At 36.5% G+C, this 9,497-nt stretch overlaps 1 long non-coding RNA gene across 1 annotated transcript; it reads right to left on the reverse strand.

Moving 5' to 3' along the window:
* Window positions 1-2,162: 2,162 nt before the first annotated feature.
* LOC106695774 lies at window positions 2,163-7,637 on the reverse strand. Its single transcript, XR_001346799.2, has 2 exons — window positions 7,528-7,637; window positions 2,163-2,540 (listed from the first exon to the last, which is right to left on the reverse strand). It is a non-coding gene; the product is annotated as an uncharacterized LOC106695774 (long non-coding RNA).
* Between the last annotated feature and the right edge of the window lie 1,860 nt (window positions 7,638-9,497).

Raw genomic sequence — 9,497 nt, forward strand, 5'->3', positions numbered from 1 at the left:
CTCCTTGAGCTTTACTTTCCCGTGTCTTATCTGGTAAGTTGTGGTTGGATGGCAAACACTAACTTTTATCTTGTATTCCTCTATTCTTGAGCTTTCTTGCACATGATTTACTTGGTTCTTGCGCTCCTCTGGTCTGCTGTTGGGAGTCTGTATAATATTCTTTATTTCAGTTAGTGTATGCTTAATTTCTAGTTGGTTCTTTATCACAACATCAAGGGTCTCATTAGATTTCTTGAGGATCTCCCTATATTTATCGGCAGTCTCACCAGTCTTTTCGAGGGCCTTACTAAGTTTATCGGCGGCTTTCTAGACAGTTCTTGAGAGACCTTAAAAGTGTGGTTTTGAACTCTATATCCTCCATTTCTGTCAGTTGTGTCCTGTTTCTTTGTCTCCGCATTTTTTATGCTTTCTTTTTTATAGGTTCCACAGGAAGGTTTCTATCTCATAACCTTGGCAATGGCCTTCTTTTATGTGACCATAAGACAAGGTTTAAAAAATTATATTTTCATTGATGAGAATATTTTGCTAAAATTTTTTTTCCAATTACAGTTCACATACAATATTATTAGTTTCAGGTGTACAAGACAATAATGACATTTATATAACTTATGAAGTGATAGCCTCAATAAAGCTAGTACCATTTTACATAGTTATTACAATACTAGTAGCCCTGTGCAAGAATCCGTGCGCCAGTAGGTTGCTGTAGCTCTCCTCCCACTGCACCGCCCTCCTGTAGCTCACCCCTTCATAGCTTGTTGCCCTGCCCTCTCCTGTAGCTCTCCGCCTCCCGCTTGCTTGCTGCCCTGCCCCATCCTGTAGCTCTCTGCCGCCCGTAGCCCGTATGTAGCCAGTAGGTCGCTGCCGCCCTCCTTTAGCTCCCCCCACCTCCCCTCCTCACCCCACTCATAGCTTGCTGCCCTGCCCCCTCCTGTAGCTCTCCACAGCCCGCTTGTACCTCGCTGGCCCACCCTCCTGCTGATCTGTGATCTGGTTGTGATGCGCTTGGTTGTTATGTCTCAGGGCGTAATGGCTAATTAGCATATTTCTCTTATTATATAGGATTATTGACTATATTCCCTATGCTGTACTTTACATCCCCATGACTATTTTGTAACTGCCAATTTGTACAACTTAATCCCTTCACCCTTTTCACTCATCTCCCCAACCACCCTGACAACCATCAGTTTATCTGTATCTATGAGTTTGTTTTGTTTTTTAGATTCTACATATAAGTAATATCACATGGTATTTGTCTTTCTCTGTCTGACTTATTTCACTTAGCATAATACCCTCCAGGTCAATTTGTTGCAAATGGCAAGATTTCACTCTTTTTTTTTATGGCTATGTAATATTTCATTGTATATATGTACCATTTCTTTATCTGTCTATTGATGGACTCTTAGGTTGCTTCTAGATCTTGACTATTATTAAGTGACACTGCAATGAACTCAGGGATGCATATAATTTGTGAATTCGTGTTTTTGATTTCTTTGGATAAATAGCCGGAAGTGAAATTGCTGGGTAATTGCTCTTAGTTCTATTTTTAATTTTTTTAGAAACCTCCATACTATTTACTGCACCAATTTACAATCTCACAGCAGTGCACAAGGATTCCCTTTTCTCCACATCCTCGCTAACACGTTTGTTGACCTATTGATGATAGCCATTCTGGCCTGTGCTTTGGTGTGATGACATTAACTCATGGGGCTTGCGGTGCAGAAATAGTCTGTAAATTACAGGTTCCTCTTGATGAGGCTCATTAGGAGGAAAGGTCCCTGGCCTTTATAAAAGGAACAGCTCTTTGGAGCAATAGGCTTGATTTTTATGGCTGCCTTGAATTATATGATTGACCCAACATTCCATCTTGGTGCTGCATACCAGGAAGGCTGGACCCAAATTTAACACTCACTTTTATGTAAGATTTAGAATTCCATGGGATAAATGTTTTATATATGTTCATTCTAGATGTTGTTAGTGTTTGTTGATAAAGGAGGGATTTTATGTGATGAGATGTACATAGGTGTGCTAGAGGGAGAAGAGACATTGAAGTGGTTTTAAAATCTCCACTTAAAATCTAGGGGCAACATGGGAAACCGAAAACCACAAAACAGTGATTTCATAATAAAAATGCATACAAGTAGGAGAGTCATGAACCAATAGAGTAACATTTGTATATTATATTCTTAAACTTTCACTAGTTTCAATAACATATTTGTTATTATATCAATATTTCAACATTATATTCAGACAGAGGTTGCTTTCCTTCCAAGTACTTTCTCATTTGGGAAACATAACAGGAGAGAGAATGTACAATGTTAAAAATTTATTTCTGAAATGCTTTATTCTTTTAATCAGTACACATTATATTAAGTATAGAATTTCCTTAAAAATTAACAAATAATTCTAAGTTTCACTGTTAGGACACTGATATAGAGAAGAAAACATCTGGCTCTTTTGACTTTTCTTTTTACATTTGTCCAAGTCCAAGTAGAGTCTCATATTAAGGTTCTTCTGTGCTATTTCTGTCCAAGTTGTGACAGCTACAACATAAATATAGCTTTTTATTAATCACAAAAGATACATGCATTCAAATTTTTAAATACCTTAAAATGTACATTTGCATTTGTTGCATTTCTAGAATAACAATACATTTTCACCACTAACTCAAATATTTAAGATTTGTAGATATTTTAAAACTAAATAGCAATAAACACTGTCATGTCAAAAAATGTGGAAAACATTTATAGGTGCAAATTTAACCAATGAAAAACAAAAACCCTGAGAATGATAAAATTAATATTTAACTCAATATGAAAATGTAAATAAAGAAAAAACGTCATGTGGGACTTCACTGCTGACAGATCACTTCTCCCCTCATTTTAATTAATTTTATATTTCTAGGAGGTTATTAAAAGGACAAGGCTTTCAATTTAGAAAGGCTGGGTTATCTCTGATTGGATGAATTCTCTCAGAGATAGCAACTATAAACTTTAAGCAAAATACAAAACCAACTACGAGAACAACTGAAAGGAGGTAATAGCACTGGCTGAGTCCCTGCTTCAGTGATTCTTAGCCTCAAGGAGGCCACAGTTGGTATTATACTGGAGCTGAAATTCTGATAGAAAAACTGCAGTGTTTCTGGCCTGAAGGACTAGAGGAGTTTGGGGCAACGAAAGTCACTGGAAAGTGAGGGGGAAATCCTGGAAAGGTGAGAGCCAGTGTGATGCGGTCCTAAACCCTGTGTTTAGACTTTTCCTAAATCTATAGTAAAACCTTGAACCACTTGTGAATGAGAGAGACTAAGAACTGTCTCAGAGACAGAGTTTGAAATCTGAGTCTAGTCAAGGTAATTACCTGCTAAAACCACAAGTCAACACTCTTTAGAGAAATACAATTTAGTTTCCAAAATAAAATAACAATATTAAGGATACAATCTAAAATTAAGTTGATATATGAAGAAACAGGAAAATATGATCCATTCTCTAGGAGGAAAGACAATGGAGACTGACAGCAAGATAATCCAGGTTTTAAAAGCAGCTGTGACAACTTTCCTCAATAAAATTATGGAAAATATGCTAACAATGAAAAGATAAAAAATCTTAGCAGAGAAATACAAACTATATAAAAAAAACAAAAATTCTAGAACTGGTAAATATATTATTCAACAGTAGAATGGGGATAACAGAGTAAAGAGACTTAGTGAATCTGATGACAGAGCAACTTAAAACTGTACACTCTAATGAACAGAGTCCTCAGGGATCTGTGAGACAATATAAAAAATTGAACATATATGTAGATGGAGCCCCAAAAGGAGAGGAGAGAGAGAATTGGGTATAAAAATATTTGAAGAAATAACAGCTGAAAATCCCCTGTGAATGTATAAATTTATAGGTTTAAAAAAATTCAGTGATCTTGAAACATATTACACACAAAAAACCATAACTAAATTTCTGAAAACCAAAGATAATAAAATATTGAAAGCCAGAGAAAAATTATATATTACATATAAAATTACATCAATCTGAATGACTGCTGACTTCCCATCAGAAACAATGGAAGGCAGAAGATTATGGAATGATCTTTAAAGTGTTGAAAAACTGTCAGTTCAGAATTCTATATCCAACAATAATTTAATTGAAGGTGAAATAAGGAAATTTTCATATGAAAGAAAATTAAGAGAATTCACTGCTAGCATACCTGAGCTACACTGAATGCTAGAAAAAGTTTTTCAGTCAACAGATAAAAATTAGAATTATTCTAAGGGATGAAGAGCACTGGAAATCATATCTGTGTAAATGCAAAAGACTTCTTTATATCTGAAGTACAAATGATAACACTGTCCACTATCATGCAATGCTAGTGATATACGTAGATACAAATTATATGACAATCACAGCATAAATATTGAGGAAATAAGTCTATATGGTTGCAAGATTTCTGCATTTAATGCAAATGGCACAATATTAAATCTAGTCTATGAACAGTTAAAGATGTATATATATATATAATGATCTCCACAGCAACCACTAAATTAATAATGCGGAGATATAGCTAAAAAAAAACCTGTGGGTGAATTAAAATAGAACTCTAAAAAGTGTTCAAATAATTCAAAGTAAGGCAGGGAAGGAGGAACAGATGAACACCAAACAGAAGACTAGTAGAAAGCAAACAGTAAAATGGTAGCCCTAAATCCAATCAAATAAATAATTGATTAGATATCAACTGACTCCAATTAAAAGGCAGTTGCCCAGCTGGTGTGGCTCAGTGGTTGAGGTCATGGTTCAATTCCCAGTCAGGGCACATGCCCAGGTTGCAGACTTGATCCCCAGTAGGGGATGTACAGGAAGCAGCCAATCAATGATTCTCTCACATCATTGATGTTTCTATCTCTCTATCTCTCTTCCTTTCTGAAATCAACAAAAATATATTTTAAAAAATATTTATAAAAAAAGGCAGATTGTCAAAATGGTTGTAAAAAAACCCAATAGATCCAACTATATGCTACCTATAAGATATGTAAGTTGAAAGTAAACAGATGGAAAAATTGTAACATGTAAGCCATAAGTGTGAGAAAGCTAGAGTGGCTATGTTATCAGATAAAGTGGACTTCAAGACAAAGTATTACCAGATGTGTAGAAGAATACTACATAATAACAAAAGAGGCTATTAGGAAATGCAACAATCATATATGTGTGTTTACTAATAACAGAGCTAAAAGTGCAAAAAGCAGAAATTGAAAGAGATAATTCTATAATTACAGTTGATTTTAATATCAGTCTTTTCGTACCTAATAGAAATAGACCAAAAAAAATTAATAAGGACACAGAGAATCTAAGTAATGCCTTCAACTACCTTGACTAAATTGCTATTTATAGAGCCCTTCCCTCCGTTTCTGTATAATGCATGTCTCAATTAAGTGCACATAAAGTGCCTAGCAAAATAGACCATATGTTGGGCCATAAAAAGAATTTATGTTCTCTAACCACAGGGAATGAAATCAGAATTCAGTAAGAATAATATATCCAAAAAACCTACAAACACTTGAAAACAACAATAGATCTCTACATTATAAAGAATAAACCACCAGGTAAATTAAAAATATTTCAAACAATGATAATGAAGATATATCAACATTTGTGGAACACAGCTAAAGCAGTGTTTGGCAAAAGTTTTTATTTTATAGCTTTTTAAATGCTTACTTTAGAAAAGAAAAACTAAAGTAGTTGACTTAATATTCCAACTTCAGAAAAGAAGGATAAAGTAAATCCAAAGTAATCAAAATAAAAAATAAAATCCTTGAAATCAATGACTAGAAAACTAACAGAAACAACATCTGGTTCATTAGAAAATATTAACAAATTTGAGGATTCTCTAGTTAACCCAACCAAGCAAAAAGATTCTGTTTACATGATATTCTAGAATGGGCAAAACTAATCCGCAATAGAAAAACATCAAGACAATCAGGCAGGCAGTTGGGCAGGGGTTGACGAGGGGCTAGAATTGACTGGGTAATGGCCATAAAGAAACTTTGTGGTGTGATGGTTCTGTATCTTTTTAAAAAAATATATATTTTATTGATTTTTCACAGAGAGGGAGAGGGATAGAGTCAGAAACATCGATCAGCTGCCTCCTGCACACCCGCTACTGGGGATGTGCCTGCAATCAAGGTACATGCCCTTGACCGGAATCGAACCTGGGACCCTTTAATACGCAGGCCGATGCTCTATCCACTGAGTCAAACCAGTTAGGGTTATGGTTCTGTATCTTGTTGGGGGTTCGGGTTACTCAGGTGAACATATCTGACAAAACTCAGGGATGTACACTTAAGATCTGTGTATTTCACTGCTGTAAATTTTACCTCCAAAGGCTTAAAAAAACCCAAACCCTAAGCAGACAATGAACTCTAAGTAATAGTATTGACACAGATGTGTTAAGAGGGAAGTATACTGATATCTATAATTTACTTTAAAATTAATAAAGTTGCTGAAGCCGGTTTGGCTCAGTGGATAGAGCGTCGGCCAGCGGACTGAAGGGTCCCGGGTTCGATTCCGGTCAAGGGCATGTACCTGGGTTGCGGGCACATCCCCAGTGGGGGATGTGCAGGAGGCAGCTGATCGATGTTTCTCTCTCATCGATGTTTCTAGCTCTCTATCTCTCTCCCTTTCTCTCTGTAAAAAATCAATAAAAATATATTTTTTAAAAAAATAAAGTAAGTTGGGGTCATGAATGAACAATGGATAGACAGGTAGGTATCTTAGAAAGTACGGTAAAATGTTAATGGGGAGTATACATGTGCTCACTGCAAATTCTCCAACTTTTCTGTATATTTGAAATTCTCATAATACCACTGGGACACTATATTGAGGTTAAAAACACAAGAACTACATAATGGGGTAAGAAAGTTGTGCTAGAAAAGAAACAGGTACTAAAAATGAGTAAAGGATATAGTTATTATTTTTGTGGCAATCATGGCAAAGGTGAGTGAACATTACTCGTCAGTCAACTGAGCGATTCAGGTAGTTCAAGCTTAAAAAGCTACAAAGTTAATATAATTACTGAGAACACTACGGGGAATAATACTACAACAAGGTATAGACCCTGTACACCTCAGCTACTGCTGTCATTAACTTTCACAGTGAATGTAATTCCACTGTATCACCTGAGCACAGTTGGTAGTAACAGCCCAAGAAAGTGACTTTATTTCTTAGCCCAATTTGTGATGGGCTTTGCAAAATCAGAAATGTAGACAGTATCTAAGGAAATGCTGAATTAAAATTTTCCTAATTGAGTACACTACTCAAATTTTACATTTTCTGAATTTACCTTTTTACAGATTTGGGATACTGAAAATAATGTTACTTATCAGAGTTTTTTGTATAGATGTCCATGTCAAAACCTTACATTTTATTATAGCTCTATGGTTTCAGCTGGATCAGATGAATATAATGATTCTCTTGTTCTCTTTTGAAAAATACCAACAGCAACTTAGGGTATGTTAACAAAACAAACTAAAAAGGTAAACTTTACCTGTTTTACGAACTGTGTGGCATTAAAAAGTTCACTGCAGCCATATAAAATGTGTTTGCCTGGTTTCCCCTGTAAAAATCAGATACAAGTAAGTAACAAGTATTCTCAAGAAGAGGAATTAAAGCTAATAAATCTTTTTGTTATTCTTAAAGATATTTTTTTTGGGGGGGGGTAGGTGTTGGATTTTAACCCAAAATTGCATAGAATAAAGTGGTGAAGTGGCATAGTATTTTTTAAAATATGGAAATAGAAGGGATCTGATAACTGCCACATTTCATAATTATCTATAAAATCTTAGGCCAACACTCTTGCAATGAAGGATCTGTATTACTTGAAGAAAACATTCTTAGATTTTTATGTGGCTCTATGGCCACAGAGGCTATAAAAGACCCCTCCTTGTACAAGACGATGCCCCTGAAACCAGAGTATCTTACACAGATCTTGGAGGTTTGCATTGTGAAGATCAAGTATGTCCTGTGCAAGTGACATAGAATCCCAGCAGTTGTGCTGGGAGTTTGAAGATTTATGGCATCAGCCTATTTTTTTTTCCTCCAGTTGTACCAAAAATCTCTATCTTTATTTAAAGCCTTACATCACATAGGACATAAGGAATGATCATTCTTTAATGTTAAGTAAATAAATGAAGATTACAAGATGTCATTCTAACAATCACTAATTCCATCACACCTGCATTTAATTTATTAATTTATTTAGCTTTTCACATAGGACATAAGGAATGATCATTCTTTAATGTTAAGTAAATAAATGAAGATTACAAGATGTCATTCTAACAATCACTAATTCCATCACACCTGCATTTAATTTATTAATTTATTTAGCTTTTCAAGTCACACCCTTTCCTCCATATTCTCCATCTGCTTAGTTGTCCATCACTCCCTGCTGCTGTCAGCTCTGAATTGTACTCCACTGCCAATTTGCTACCTTTAAAGCTCTTGTTTGCTGAAAAGCAGCATTCTAAATTTGTGAGAAGTATGTTGGTGACTGAAGTCAATGGGATGGGAGAAAAGTGCTTATGATTCAGGTAAATGTGTTTGGTAAATCATTTCACCAAGGGAGACTCTTTGGGAGAGGGGTTACCTGAAGTCTCTAAACATGTAAAGTCAAACTAAGATAGATAGCTGCAAAATACATGACATCAAAAAGATGTATTGTTTTCCACCTCAAGTAAAATTTTAGTCCAGAAATGAATGTGATAGGAATAAAAAAACCCAATCCTGTATGAAGGATTTTTAAACTACCTCCAGAAAAGGGGTTTATGTAAGAATCAGGAGAGGAAAAAAACCAAGATGGCAGCATAGGTAAACTCCGGAAATTGCTGCCTCGCACAACCACTTCAAAAATACAACTAAAAGACAAAACGGACAACATCCAGTACCACAGGAAGGCTGGCTGAGTGGAAATTCTACAACTAGAAGGAAAGAGAAAAGCACACTGAGACTCAGAGGAGGTTCGGAAGTAAAGTGCAGAGGTATGCAGGTGCACATGGAAAGGGCTGGCAACTGAGGACACGGTTGTTTTCAATCCGGAGGGAGTCTCAAGCTCCCGAATGCTCTGAACTCCAGTTCAGGGCGAGTCTCTGGGGACCCAGACTCATACGGGAAGAAACTGGACTGTCTGGCATCGGGCGGAACTCGAGGGCGGCTTTCTCTCAGAGGTGCTTGCAACGATTACTGGGACACTGAGATGCGGGGCCTCTTAGGGTAGGACTGAGGAGCAGCCATAGCTGTTTGCTCTACCCTGTTGATCCCCTGAGACCCTGCCCCACCCAAGCTGTGCCCAGAGGCTTTTGCATATGAAAGGCCTGGCACTTTGCAATCTGAAAATTACCTAACAAACTGCAGCTGGGTCAGAGAGACCCAGAACATCCAAAAGAAGGCTCAAGGCCCCACAGCAGCTTGCACTGCTTTCACAGCTGGGCCTCATCTGGGGCACCTCCAACCCCAAACAAA

The sequence above is a fragment of the Myotis lucifugus genome, unplaced genomic scaffold (assembly GCF_000147115.1).
Source record: "Myotis lucifugus unplaced genomic scaffold, Myoluc2.0 scaffold_2946, whole genome shotgun sequence".
NCBI lineage: Eukaryota > Metazoa > Chordata > Mammalia > Chiroptera > Vespertilionidae > Myotis > Myotis lucifugus.